Source organism: Mixophyes fleayi, chromosome 10 (assembly GCF_038048845.1).
Source record: "Mixophyes fleayi isolate aMixFle1 chromosome 10, aMixFle1.hap1, whole genome shotgun sequence".
In the NCBI taxonomy this organism is placed as follows: domain Eukaryota; kingdom Metazoa; phylum Chordata; class Amphibia; order Anura; family Limnodynastidae; genus Mixophyes; species Mixophyes fleayi.
Window position 1 is genome coordinate 38,980,477 of NC_134411.1, and position 15,643 is coordinate 38,996,119.

The 15,643-nt window shown below is 40.8% G+C and overlaps 1 protein-coding gene across 8 annotated transcripts in view; it reads left to right on the forward strand.

Moving 5' to 3' along the window:
* Positions 1 to 15,643, forward strand: part of IRAG1 (inositol 1,4,5-triphosphate receptor associated 1) — a 97,832-nt gene that overhangs the window by 6,419 nt on the left and 75,770 nt on the right. For 3 of the 8 annotated variants that reach the window (XM_075188475.1, XM_075188476.1, XM_075188477.1), the window contains exon 3: positions 13,062 to 13,210. The exons of 2 other annotated variants lie outside the window; for them this stretch is intronic. The gene's annotated coding sequence lies outside the window, so the exon portion shown is untranslated. Of the gene's footprint in view, positions 1 to 12,679; positions 13,211 to 15,643 lie in introns of those variants that run through there. 3 more of the 8 variants (XM_075188478.1, XM_075188483.1, XM_075188479.1) reach the window with 2 other exon arrangements.

Sequence of the window (15,643 nt, forward strand, 5' to 3'; positions counted from 1 at the left end):
CGGCTTTGTTGCAGGGGGCAGTTTTGTGTGTGATGCATTATATTACAATTGCAGAAGCGCAACATGGATCCACAGAACAGGTCCCGTTAAAAGTAAAGGATAGATCTGATTCCCTCCCGCTCCGAACTGGGGCAGAATCAAAGTCATACTTGCCAACTTATTTGATCTTTCATATGAGAGCCGCCATTCGTGTTATCATGGCCCCAGGCCGCTGCGCAACGCTGTAATTAGCGCCATTGAACAGCAGGAGGCGGAACCATGATGATGAAATGCAAAGAGTGTCTCATCATCAACGCCCCTATCATGCCAGCTTCACTAGGGAGGGTGGAGTCTCCCAGTCATTCCGGGAGTGTAGGCAAATAAGGGCAAAGTCGTTTTGTGGAGTGAAATGGTCATTCACCCGCTGTTGCGTAACATGGAACACCCCAAAAATGGACCTCTTTTCCACTCCTTTATCTCATTACAATAACCTTGTGCTGTAAAATGAAATCTCGTTTTTGTACTGATCTCCAAATCAAGGTACAGCGGTGCGCCTCCTCAGTACTTCACCAGGATCGCCAACTTCACCAGGATCTGCAAACTGCTGCTCCAGGCAGCCTCCAGGGAGGAGAAACAGTGAATCACGGCTTGGGTGAGCAGACCTTCATGCAAAATTTTAGTCAGGGAGCAGGAAATAAGCCGTTGCGTGTAAGCCCATGGATCGGGGTTTGTCTTCTCTCTCTGACATTGCTCCTTACGTCTCATTCTCTGTAGAAACAGATCAAGTGTCTACCTAGAGCCTCAGTGATGTCACATGATTATTGGTTCAGCAAACAAAATGGCTGCATCTACTTTGTATATGTGATGGGCCCACTTTAAGGACAGCTTATCCAACAAAAGCAACCAGCTGACCAGACCAGGAACATTACAATTATATTATTAGTATTTATTATTATTATTACTTTACAATTGGGAACAAACACAGTACTAAAACAATACTTGGTAATAGAGACAGAGGTAAGAGGACCCGGCTCACAAGCTTACAATCTATAGGAAAATGGGGGTCTGATACATGTGGTATAAGTTCCACACATTGTATATTGGTCCAGCCTAGTGGGCCATATGATCCAATATGGCCAGCAATCTTACTCAGAGGGTTGTAGTCTTGTGTGAACTGTGTAGAGGGTGGTAATAGGGTAACCTATGGAGGGTAAGAGGGTGGTTGAGGAATATTAGAAGTTTGCCAGAAGAGTTGAGTTCAGAGAACGCTTTAAGACCAGAGGAAATTCTTACTGTGCGAGGGATGGACTTTCACAAAGTGGGCGCAGCCCGAAAAAAGTCCTGTAATCGGGAATGAGAGGATGTAATGAGGGTGGATGAGAGACGTAGATCTTGTGCAGAACGGAGGTGTCCAGTTGGGAGACATTTTGAGACAAGAGAGGAGATGTATGTTGGTGCAATTTTGTTGATGGCCTTGTATGTTAGTAGAAGTATTTTTTATTGGATTTGGTAAAAAACAGGCAACCAGTGTAGAGACTGACAGAGCGGAGCAGCAGTAGAAGTGAATCTAGCCGCTGTGTGCCAAATAGATTGTAGAAGTGACAGTCTGATTCGGGGAAGACAAGTATATTACAATAGTCGATGCAGGAGATGATAAGTGCATGAATTAGAGGTTTTGCAGTGTCTTGTGTGACATATGTGCGTATTCTGGAAACGTTCCTTAGACCTATGTAACTGGATTTACATCAAATATCGTGTTCCATAGCAGCCGAGGATAAAATAACTTTCAGTCATTATACAACCCAGAGTTCATGGGTCATTCTGAAACGTCATTTTTCCTGGGTCTTAGCTGGGAAAACAGTGTTTTCTTGATTTGTACATTTCAGGAAGGGACAGATTTGTTGTTTCTGCATTCTGTCCAAGGAAAGCAGCGTTAGGCTGTTAATCTTTGTCATGCGTTGTCCGATCAAAGTAATGACATCCTGTTACATCGCAGTTTTCCCAAACGTATCACTTTCTTTGTGGGCTGGACTAGTCTGGGTGCTACATTTATGTCATGCATGAAGAATATGGCAAATAATTATAAAATAAAATACCCTGATGCCTTCCGTGCAGAGTTCATGCAGATTTTGACCAGGTTTGATTTGTAGCACCCACTTTTTTGAATGTCCCTTTCCCACAATCCTTGCACCATTCTTCTGTGTCTCCCTGTTTACGAGGCAGAAACAAGAAACAGCACTACAGGGTATGTCTATTAAATAACGATACTGTGATTCCACCTAGTAAACAAAGCAGTCAGAACCGGTTATAATTGTTTACGTAATAGCCTTGAACCTGTCTGAACCTGCATCACAAGCTGCAACACTCTATGACATTCAGCTGATTGTGAGTCGCCAGTTAGTTTGGTTGTGTTTTCTGTAGAGTGCCGAAAAAATGCTAAGTTTAAAAGTTGAACAACGTGTCAAATTGAAATTTTTAGGAAAATTGCACAAAACACCAACAGAATGTTTTCAAATGCTTACTACAGCCTATGGGAATGACGGCCTGACTCGTGCGCGTGTGGTTGAGTGGCACAAAAGAACTTGCGAGGGACGTGAGAATCTCAAAGATGATGAACGCCCTGGACGACCTTGCACTTCAAGAACCGAAGAAAATGTAGAAAAAAATCAGATTGTTCGAAAAGACTGCAGACTCAGTGTTGGAATGATAGCTGAATCTGTGAACATTGACAAAGACACCACATGGAAAATTTTGCGTGAGGATCTTAGCATGATGAAAGTTTGTGCAAAGATGGTCCCAAGGGTTCTCACACCAGAGCAAAAAGAACGTTGCAAGGAATGTTGTGTTGACATTCTGCAGCAACTTGACACAGATCCAAACCTGTTTCATAAAGTAATCACTTGTGATGAGACCTGGATCTTCCAGTACGATCCTGAAACCAAAAGACAGTCCATGCACTGGAAAACACCGTCATCACCAAGAACGAAAAAAGCTTGTTAAAGCAAGTCCAAATTCTCATTGCTCGTGTTTTTTCGATATCAAGAGTGTCATTTTGGAAGAATGGGTTCCAGAAGGCACATCAGTTAATCAGCAATATTATAAGGAAGTTTTGAAAAAGCTGAAAGAAAGAGTCAGAAAGAAACGGCCGCAACTGTGGAAAAATGGTTTCTTTCTTCACCAGGACAATGCGCCTGCTCACACAACACTTTCTGTGAAGCAGTTTTTGACCGACAAACGCATTACTACACTTGAACATCCTGCATTTTTGCCCGATTTAGCACATTGCAATTTTTATCTTTTCCCAAAAGTTAACTCAGTGCTTAAAGGGACACATTTTGAGTCAGTTGATGCTGTAAAGAAGAAAACGGACAGAAATTGATTTGCTCCATGCCTTCCACCAGTGGAAAACAAGACTACATCGATGTATTAGTGCAAATGGGGAGTATATTGAAGGGGACAAGCATTAAATTTGTAATACCAATAAATAAAGGTGAGTTATTTAATTGGTCTCGTTATTTAATAGACATACCTCGTATATAGAATCTATACTGCACGTGAATAAGCCTCGGGTGCAATGCTTTCCATTTTTCTATTTTCTATCTTCTTTTTTTTTTATACCATGTGCTGTGTTAAATGATTGGTTCACTTATTATTTCAAGGAGACAACATCTGGACTTGAAAGGAATGTCAGATAACTGGAGAGATGTCTAAATTTGTAACGGAGACCCCTGACATTATTTGGCGGCCTGCTAAAGGACATATTCTAAGATTTTGTTTGTAGATTTAATTGTTATCAGTAGTTTTACGTGCTGGACTCTTCTACGATTCCGTTCTTAGATAATACTATCGGGAATGTTCTCTAAACGCTAAAGTTTCTGTGTTTTAAAGCTGTTCATTAAATTGTCCTCGTCACCTACACAAAGCGGAGTCAAGCTTATTAGCAATTTAATCATTAATTGCAACTTATTGATTTTTCTCCAAAAATGCTTCTCCTTTCAGCCTCATTTATGTGATAAATTGACAATGAGAAGAACATTGGGACTGTCACATATCATGAAGCGTATGGTGCGCAAAATCATTTTGCGTGTGCCCAGAACCGGGACATACGTCTGTGAACGCAGCCCCGACCACTGCGTCTTCAAATGCAAAGGACTCTTACTACAGCCTACGATTTTGGGGGATGATCGGGGCGGGCAAGGGGTGTTTTGCCGTAGTCAATGTACAGTACGGACGTGCCAAACTCAAGCACACACAGCCACGTCCGAATCCAGCTCTGGCCACCTCAAAGTTACTTGTTTTTCTGCCGTATATCTAGCTCCAGCTACAGGGCTAGTCTAAGTCCTGTTCACTAGTGATGACAGTCTTGTATGCATGCTATAACATGTGCTTGTATCAGGAGCAACTGTATAAATGTTTTTTCTATTCCGTAGACATTAACAACATTCTAATAAATGTGTTAAATGAAATAATATAAAATAAAAATATGTGCGTTTAATACTAAATGCAGTTTGCGCTCAGAAAGCGTGCTATATAAATTAATGTTCATAAAATAAATGTTGAAGATTTCTCTAGAAATGTACCTTCACATATAAAGCGCGTTTGGAAAACGCAAAACACTTGAATCTCATTTCCCCAAAACGGAATCTCGCTTTCTGCAACTTCATGAGTAACGTCACAATGTTCTGATATCCAATGAATTATATAACTGTGTCGTTTGCTCTATTCTAAAACATATTCAACACACGACAAAACATCACTGCCTTCACAATGAGGAATCTGTGTAACTGGGGACCATAGAGAAATTACAATACACAGGGAATAAAACGACATCTATCATCTTTTATGTTTATATTGCCTTTTGTTTTAAAATGTTTATTTCTTGCTAATTCAGGAAATGGAGAAGCTCGAACGAGCCACTTCCAAACCTTCTCCGCAGGAATGTTTATCATCTGACAAGTTTGTTAACCTTTAAGACAAAGGACTGTGACTAAAGCTGGAATCTGGTGTGTGAATACATACTTATTAGTAAAGTAAATATTGTACAGTAGAATTGCAGCATTGTGCAAGGCTTCTAAATGTTTCTCAACTCCCTCTTCAATTGGATGAAGTACGTTGTGTCATAGAACTTGTTTCCAGCTATTATATGGACAATGGAAACCTTTGCCAGAGAGATTAGAAACAGGATTTAGCAGAGAGTGATGAGGGCTCCGTCCACGAATGTAAGAGGTGCAGAATTTTCCTACGTGATCCCAATGGGGAAAGTATGTGTCTCTAGGAATAAGGAGTAATTTAAATGGGGTGCAGAATTTGCTGTCTGTCTGAATTGAACTTGATTCGTACCTGAACACAACCTGCGCTTAAGTTGCATGTTCAAAAACAGCACGGAACTTGTGTGTAGTTCTGACTGTATTCAAACTCAAGCTTATCCCAAGATACGTTTCGATTTCAATCTGGGTGTAAGTACGGTCTACCTAAACAGTACCTGTAGAAACACGGAACAGACTGCAGTTCAAAGCCAAGCATACGTACAATAAAAGGTCACATCAGAACGCATAAAAATTTTACCATAACGGAAAAAATCAACTCTTTGCAGCATAATTATTTATATAAATATTTATTTTCAAATATTTTTTTTACATTAAAGACATTTTAGGTGATTTTAGTGTGTACTGTACACACAGTATGATTTAATAGTCTATCTTAGTTGCACAGATGTCCTGTGACAGCTAGTGGCACGGATACGTGTAATTTTTAAATCAAAGCCTATGCCGTGTCAGTCATCACTATCAGTCGCCATTCACAGCTGTTCTGTAGCAGGTGGAAAAGATACAACTGAAAATAAACGTATTTATGACAAACGCACGACTTGGTTTGGGCGCATTTAATCCGGCTGTCCTTACTGTACACGGTCCCTTCCCCTCCCTCGTTCCGCCTCAAGTCGTAAGTGTCATTTGTGTTCAGACATGAATTGCATACAGTTGCGTTTATGAGCATGCTATTTCACGCATGATACGCTAACCAATATACGTACGTCCGCACATGAATCAAACCCAAGATGTAGAACTTTTTACATGTTTAGCAAACTTAGGGACCAGAACTTGCTGTCTTCTGTAATGGAAAATATGTGCGGGACAAAATATGTGTGTTTATTCTCTGACTTTTGTCTAACATCAAGTGTACTACACGCAACGCAGAAGGTCGGCGCCACTGGAGAGAGCCAGGGATTATGTGACCCCGGATTGGCAACCCAGGGGTTAAGTAAAATTAAATTTAGCCCTAGGGGTGTAAAAGGCATCAGGTTATTATGGGGTTAAGAAAAGATCAACGCTATTTGAAACAAACAAATATCCTTCTATATTCCCAGGACGATTTCTGACACACACTAATAAAAATTCATTTTTTCTCGTTGTGTGTGTCTTCATCACATCCAGAAAACCTTCCAACATTAACAACGGATTTATTTACTTTTAAAACACATTGAAGTATTTCCATTTTTCAAGCACAAATTGGAATTTGCACAAATATTTATTTGCCTTTTACTCCTGGCCAAGTGGAACGTGGAACCTGCCAAACCAGAGCTCTGTTCTCGGAGTGATGGAGCACGACGCATCCGGAGCCGAGGGTCCGCGGCAAGAACTCAAACAGAAGATAATGGAACTGAAGCACTTGTGTATCAGATGGACACCGAATACAATGCACGCCTCTTATTTACACAGGGAACTAATAAGGAAATTATACAAAGGTTAAAAATACCAATGTAAATAAAAAATATATAAACACAGACCAGCTCTTTGAGTGGCCCAGAATATAAATGGGAAATCGTAGAACACTTTTTGTCTTTACCAAGTAATGACGAAACATTTATCTCCTGTTCAGTGTAGTGCAGAAATCTGTGCAAAATATGTGTACAGGAAGATGTCTCTTGATTTGTAAATCGATTATTGTTTTGCTTTATAAATTGTTCTTTATTTGGATCTAGTGCAATGAAATCTTCAGATCTGTTGATGTAGTTTCCTAACGTAACTCATCATTTCCGTTTATCCAAAACTGCTTGACACTGCCTAATTTATTTCCCATATAACCGACTACTCCTAACAGGCAGAACTAGAGAGCTGTGGGCCCCGGTGCAGGGAAGCTGAGAGGAGGGAACGGGGGCCCACAGCTCGCTAGTGCCCTACTCAGCGGGACCCATTATCTCCATGGCCCCAGTGCAGAGGCACCTGCTGCACCAATGGTAGATCCGCCACATTAGCACTTGAGGCAGCACAAAAGTCAATTCAAATTCTTACCATTCCAATTGGATGGAGTGGATCTGCACAACGGATGATTAGGATGCAGGCCGGAATAGATGTGGTGTAGCTGAACACCAGAGAGATGTACCACCAGACGTCAGCAAACGGGTTGTATCGATGGTAATGGTATCGCTGTCACGCCTTTCTCAGGACACAGTCACCACAACCAGGAATGGAGTGCTGAGTATTTTGCAGCCAGGCTAGTTACGTGCAATTTTTTTTAAACACAAGCTGATTCACATTACATTCCTTAATAAATCAGGCCCAATTTGTCTACTTTCATCTACAATAAATTGGTTATATTTACTACACATTAATATTTGCACTTCGCCGTCCCTGTTCACCATATGCAATAAATTACAAAAATGATTCAAATTTAACTTGGACGTGCGGGAAAGGGCTCAAACATGTACTAGTCAGGCCACAAGCTATATTATTAGACAGACTATGATCTGGTTTTTTTTATATGTTCAACAATTTATCAATGTGTTCATACAGATGTATTATTTGATTTAATGAAAAAATATATAGCACTTGGAAATGTATTAAATTAAATTATCCTCCCCCTCCTTTTTTTCATTTTCCTTTTGTGTTCTCCCTGTGTATACTTTTTGATAGCATTAGCTCCATTATTTTCTCTTTTATGTTTGAACTTGTTCTACTTTTTCATTTTTCTTAACCGTTTTTAAAATTGTGACGAAATTCCGATGGAATGTTGATTTTTTATAATTAAAGCCAATTTGCCGAACCAGTTCAACACTCAATCCACAAGTTGTTCAAGCGTCCCTAGTCCATAAGAGTCTCATCACTCTGCTGATAGCCGTGCAGGGATGAATACATTTTTTATTCTCTGGCTATATATTATGGTCAAGAGGGTAAAGACAGTCGTATCAAGTGCAAATTTGTTTAGTTGCAGATGATACCGACGCGTTTCTTTACTGTGGTGATTTCCTCCGAGATATTTCTCGGAGATGTGTATAGAGAGGGAACTATAGACTCTTTAGAACAATTGTTAATGAAACACTAGCTCCCAAAATTTCTATTACAAGCTGTGGCCGGGTATTGCAGGTACAGTGAGCCTTGTATATGTGAGGATCCGCCGCAGTACCAGCTACAGATGACAGGTGGCAGTGCACCATCAACACTGACAACTGCACATTCCTTACACTTACTACAATAAGCGCTTAGTCCTAATCGACTTTGGTCAAGGCAATTAGGACTAAGAGACCTCACCTGTATGCAGTTTCACTCCTAATCTTTACACAAGCAAAGTTGGAATTTAATTTCTGTGCTGGTGCTTCTAGAGTCTTGTTTTGATTGTCTGTTTATCGACTTCAGCTTCATCTCTCATAATTCTACATTCTCAATCCCATCAACTTCAGCTTTGTCCCCTCAGGACTAAGTGACTTGGCCGGGCGTGCTGTGCTACATCAGCCAATTGGTTCTCTCCTGGGAGAAAATTAATTTAAATTAATAACATTTTTAAATAAATCTGTCTGCCCCTCTTGAAGCTTCTTTCACTAATTCCACTCCAGTAATTCTTGAACAGTCGAGATTACTATTATGTCTATCCATAATGTGCCTTGGAATACTCTGTGTTCTAATCTGGTTCAGTATGTTTCTTCTATGTTCAGTGAGGCGTATTTTGAGAGACTTTGTGGTCCTCCCCACATGGTATAAATTGCAGCTACATTTCAATACGTATATCACAAAACATGCGTTGCTGTTTATAAACCCCCTAATGTTTTATGCTCCTATCTTCAGATGATGTTGCAATGGTAAATACTTTGTTTTCAATATGCTTACATGTAATGCATTTGAAACATCCATTAATGATGTTAGATTCTGTCTTTTTTTCATGTAGCACACAAATACTTGATAGCTTATTTGTACACTGAAATTTAAAGTTGACCTAGGACTTGCCCTACCCCAATTATAAATCTGCCATCACATTATAAATTTACATCCCCCTCCAATGCAACATGATTTTGCCAAGGTGCAAAGTTACTCATTTTTTTTTGCTTTTCTTTTCTTAATGAATAAAGCCCAATAACTGGATCCTTGGGAAGCAATGACCTCAAACTGAGGTATTGTTTCAAAATAGAATAGTTTATTGCATATTATTTTCCGAATCTTAGTTGATGCTGTGTTGCATTTTGAAATAATCGTCCATTCTGAACCACCAGCTTTATTTTGACCATTTTTGTCGTTATAAAACATTATTATTATTATTACTGAAATGCGCAGTGTCTACTTCAGTTGATGTTTTGTGTGTGTTCCTGTCTTGCCCAGTGCAGTGATGCTATATGTGAGTTTTATGGACCACTTGATCCAATGAGATGTGGAATTTCAGACATTGATGGGATTTAGTGTTTCCTTTCTCCCAGATCTGTTCTTTTGTTACTGGTGTATTAATTACACATCAAGATACAAGGACACTTTTACTTTGAACATGAAGACTAATTGTGACAGTGTATTCATTTCCACAGAACTCAGATTTCTGCATAATACAAGGTCATAAAATGAATCATTGTCACTTTTTGTCCATAGTTTTTAAGTTGCTTATTGAAACCTTCAAGGAAAAATATAGAGGTTATCTTTTTTCCCCGCAGTAAACAGGGTGACGAATATTTACTGGAGAAGAATGCGATAACGAGTTTTGTAAATTAGTATTTTTATCTAGGGCTAGATTTACTAAGAATCGAGTTTGATAGCAGCCAATTAACCTACCAGTATGTTTTTGGAGTGTGGGAGGAAACCAAAGCACCCGCAGGAAACCCACGCAAACACAAGGAGAACATACAAACTCCACACAGATAAGGCCATGGTTGGGAATCGAACTCATGACCCCAGTGCTGTGAGGCAGAAGTGCTAACCACTGAGCCACCATGTTGCCCAGTATGTAGCGACAGGAAGCCCCTAAGGACTGTACAGAAATCCCCTCTACTGTTGAACACCCCCTAAGCAAGTATCCTTCTACACACCTACTTCTAGCCAGTCACTTCTATATTCTGCTCCTGGAAACTATTAGAGACCACCAGACCCCAGGCAGGAGAGAAAGTGCTTTGGCTATGGGAAATCGGGGACATCTGAGGATTCCGTGTCCCACAGTTCGAACGTAATGGACACAAACTACCAAATCCAGTGTGGGAGCCCAGGTTGGTTGAACGACCAATGGAGGTGAACAACAGAGACTATTCCCACTTAACTGCCTAATGGATTGTGGAGTGGAGAAGGTCACTTATGTAGGAAAATGACCGTCCCCAAACATGTGGAATTACCTACACTCAGTGGGACCCCTATAGGAAGAAGGGCTAAAAGACTCTGGGGCCTACGTTACTGTACTAAGCCCCCCACCTTATACACCCTGCTGCTGTATACCACGATTATACTGCCAAAGTCACAAATGGAGACCAGTGGGAAATACCTATGGCTAGGGTATTGCCTGACTGTGGGCTGCAAGGAGGTCAGGTACATGCACCATGGATGGCCTCCAAACTAATGTGGTTCTGGGAAATGATATTGGACAAGGGATGTGGCTGGAGTTTCTGGCCCTATAGCCAGGATGCAAGAAGCCAGACTGCAGATTTCAGGAGGAACTGCACAAGCTTCAACCAGCCCCAAGGAGCCACCACAAGCTGCTAAACCATCTGGATTGACCGGCCAGATCCTTATCCTCAGAGTGGAAATGTCCCCGAGCAGCACAGAGTAAGTTGTTTCCACTGGACCCAGTTCGATTGGGTTGCTTGGGAATGCTCTCTTTCTCCAAGTAGGGAGCCAGCTCTAGCATTGACTATCGAGGAGCTCTGGCGACTGGAAAAATGGGCAAGGGCTTATCCTTGTGTTCTGCCACTGATGGCCACAGAGTGTAAGGTGTTACCAGGAGTACAGATACCTATATCAGATGAGTAGACTGTGGCCCTAAAGGGATGCACATGGTCAGCAGCCTACTCATGTAGGCTGCGGCATTTAACCAATGCTCAGTTGGTATTAAGGGGCCTAATGTGTTGCCAGAAAACATTCCTCAGTCCATTACACCACCACCAGTCTGCACAATAGACACAAGGCCGGAGGGTTCCATGGATTCATGTTGTTTAAACCTAATTCTGACCCTACCATATGTGTGTAGCAGCAGAACTCAAGATTCATCAGACCAAGCCACAGTTTTCCAATCTTCAACTGTTCACTTTTGGTGCCCACTGTAGCCTCAGTTTCCTGTTCTTAGCTAACGTTAGTGGATCCCGATGTATTCTTCTGCTTCAAGGTTGGACTTGCTGTAAGTTCAGAGACGCTCTTCTGCGCATCACTGTTGGAACGCATTGTTATTTGAGTTACATCTTTCTGTCTGCTTGAACCAGTCTGGCCATTCTCTCTCATATTTGCCCACAGAGCTGCCGCTCACTGGATCAGCAGTTTCTGAGATACACAAACCACGCCGTCTGGCACTTAGATCATATTTCTTCCACATTATGGTGTTTGCTCTCAACAATAACTGAACCTCTTGGCCATGTCGGAATACATTTATGCATGGAATTGCTGCCACATGATTGGCCGATTAGATATTTGCATTAATGAGCAGGTGTACCTAATAAAGTGGCCACATAGAGAGAGAGGGAGAGAGAGAGAGAGAGAGAGACTCTGGGCTATGTATAAGCTTCATAATTAGACCAACACATAGATTTGATTGGACTTGTGTCTTGATGTCTTTTAAACTGATATCTGAGTAGTAGAGAAGCTTACAGTATCTCTGCTGGAATCTCCTGTTATACCACATATATACAGACCACCCAGAATCAGTGCTACACAGGGGAGAGTTTATTTCAAAGCAGTAACAAGATTTAGTAAACTAATTTCATGTAATTTTTTAACCTCTTCTCTCCCGACACTGTTTTGCAATGCATATTTTTATTACTAACATATATAAATGATACAACTTCTGTGGGTGATCAGAATCAGTTTGTAGAGCTGATCTACTTTCAATGCAAAATCTTCACCAAATCACAGCAACCAATCAGCAAATGGCTTTTTGTCAGATCTGTCAGAGCAATTTAGACAATGAAACTAACGACTAATTGGTTGCAATAGTTAGTAATTTACTTTCATATCTTACCTGCTTTTAAATAGCTACATAACCTATTTTATTTACATCATAATTAAAGGGATGAGGTACTTGGAAGCCCAGCTATTCTCATGACGTTTGGGGCCCTGCATAATATATTAGCACTATGTATTTATATAATAAATGGGACTATTTTATTATTTTGCTCTAAGAATTAAGGGACTACGATGAGAATAACTGCATGGTTCTATAAATAACCATTGTGCTTCCTCTAAGAGTTGTGCAATGTTTCACCCAGTCTTGATTTTAGAAATATACAAGTATTAGGTTTGACACAGAACAGAGATCCCAGTGAGGTGTCTTCTTCATCTATGTGTTCTAGCCGAACGGGAGGGAGGGGGGGGAGCTGATCTTTTAAGAACCGAAAAGCGAAGAGAGGATTTTTTTCCCCCTCTTTTCCCAAAGTTTACTTATTCTACATGAAGCAACCTTAGAGGAAGACGATCTCTTTCAGCTTTCTGCGTTAGAAAAAGCCTGAGCTGAGATTGTTCAACCAAATGAAGCATTGACCTTAAATGGTAAAAGCTCCCAGGAGTGATTGAGAGGCCAGTTTCAGGGGGGGGCGAGAGGAATAAATAGCTTTTTTTGGTTGGTAATCTGCATAACTAAGAATAAACCATATTTTCAGGGATGAGCCGGACTTTTTCATGTAATTCTTGTTAAAAATACAGAGTGCTGGCTTCCAGGAGACCACAGTAAATCATCCTACTCTGATGCACCAGAGATAGATGTGCAGACACAGAATTTGGATTCTGCTCAGACTGATTCTTTCCTGGTTAGGAAGTTGGGGGACAGCTGCAGTCAATGGCGAGTGAAACCGGTAAGAACACATTTTATTACGTATATACTTAATGCAAAGTGGGATACATTTAACTGGTTTTATATCAGACAGCTGTTGCAGGCAATTTAATGGACCATAAAGTGTTTATTTTTTTTACTCTTATCTGAATTATATTTTCATTTTGCTTATTATAGGGATCTATTATTAAGTTGTATAATTGTTCCTCTTTTGTGGACTGGTCCTTTCAGCTCCCGTTTCAGTAATTGATGAGGATTAGTTTTATGAAACTCTCTGGAACTCTGTGGAACAACGAGAGATACATTCTGATACATTCTGCAAAGCGACACTTTCAGCTGCAATAAAATAAATGGTTATCTCTCTAATGGATACAATGTTTTTGACCTTTAGTATTAATTAAGTCGGCATTATCAGCAGATGCAACATTTCTGGGAGAAGTTATTTTAATGGCAGATTTATGTCATTATTTGCATTGTTGTAGATTTTTGCTTGGGATGCGGAAAGTAATGATGTGAATAAGTATTTTTGGATAGCACATTTATGGTCTGTTACTAAACACAATGCATCGTGGCTGATGAGTGCGTTGACGATAGCATGTGTGTCTAACATAGCACCTATTAAGCTAAAGATATCTGCAGGTTGCACAGAGAAGCTCTCTGTATGTTGGGCATTTTTTGGGTTGCCCCAGGTGTGCTCAACTTAGTGCTTTTTCTGTTCACGCACAAGACTACCCAGGTGCGCCCACTTTGTATTTGCATTTGCAGAGAGAGTAAACAAAGTTCTATGTACAGTGGGGAAACTGGGCACTGGGCAAAGTGGTTTGCGTTTGTAAGACTGTTTCCTTACTGGAAAGCTGTTGCACTCGGAACGTTCACATTGCATGTGATGCACTTCAGCTTAATTCCATAACTTCCACAAGCTGTTTCAGATTACAATCAGGGTGTAAGGTCTAAGGATCTAAGGCTTTTATGAGGCCCGTACCTTCCCAAGTCAAATTTAGTGGTTACATAAAACTGGGAGAAGTGAGGATGAGGGGTTTACTTTATATTTTCAAGAAAGTTAGGATAAGATATTACTATTTATTTCAAAACACTTGTATAATGAGGCCTGCTGGATATGTTGGGGTGAGGAGCTGCTGTGTTTTATAATGATTTTTAGGAAGTCTCTCTTGATGGATGTTCCGGGTACCACAAATATGAGGGTCTCTCAACTGAGACCCCAACTGTTGCCTAGTAGTAAGATCTGGTGGCACCTAGCTGGATGTGTGTGGGAGCTGTCCAACCAGGTGTTGCCAGGATTTGATTATTCACTCTGCATTGTTTGTGCACTCTCTATGGTGTATTGGTCCCTCTGTCTGGAGAATGGAAAAATTTGGCGATGGGAAGTGGTGGACAAGGTGAGAAACCCCCACAATTGGGGAAGAGCAGCTCGATGGACAGTTTATCCTGAATGGAGATTTGCTTTAAACTCCGTAATGGCCTTATTACCATCAGGCACAATTTATGCTAAGAGGGGCCTTGGCTTGAACACCATCTAGAGCTTTAATCTGGCAGTTTCCATACTAAGATAATGGTCATTTAATGATGTAGGTGGGCAAATGGGACATTGTTAGACGACGTTTAGACAATTATGAAGCAACAACACTCTGATGTCCATTACACAAAGCAGGAACTTATCTGTGTGGCGTTTGTACGTTCTCTCCCTGTGTATGTGTATATTAGAATGCACTAAATTAAAATAGCCGTAATGCACAGAAAATCTGGTGCCTTTAGAGCTATGCTGGGGGATCACTGCTGTCTTAGGTCTAGGATAGGGCTAGTTGGGGCTTGGATGTAGTAGAAGTTATAGTGGACCTGGTTGGCTGGTAGTGGAAAGTCTAATGAAAGACCCAGTCTTGGCCCGGGGTCAATGCAAAGAGGTGGTGGGCGCCATCGACTGACACCAATGTGTCAGGGCCTCAGACTCCTCTCACCAGGTAGCAGGTGACAGTAGAAGTGAGACAGTCGGAGCTGGAGACAGACCAGAGGTCAGGTCGTGTTCAGGGTCAAAGAGGAGAGGAAGGGTACGGCTGAGATCAACATTTTGTTGTTGATGTATTATAGTTATTATAGGCGCCAAAGATTTCACTGCCCAGTGAAACCTGTGACCTTCTGCAATCTGCTCGTTCTCCGTGTGCTCTTCGACCAGGTGAAAACCAATCTAGCGGAGTAAAAAAAATGCCAATTTTGGGATGCGCTTTCTGACAGTAATGTTGACCTCTTTCACCAGTGACAAATGGAGGTTTACGATGCAAATTCCTAATTTTTTTTCTGTATTGTTGAGGAAGAATAGCCTCTGCTACTTTTTATGTTGTCTCATTTCAATATCTGTTCTTATTCTATATGTATGGACACCTGCCCAGTACCACTTCCCTTCTGTATGCTGGATGTAATTATCAGTATCATTTATGTATGA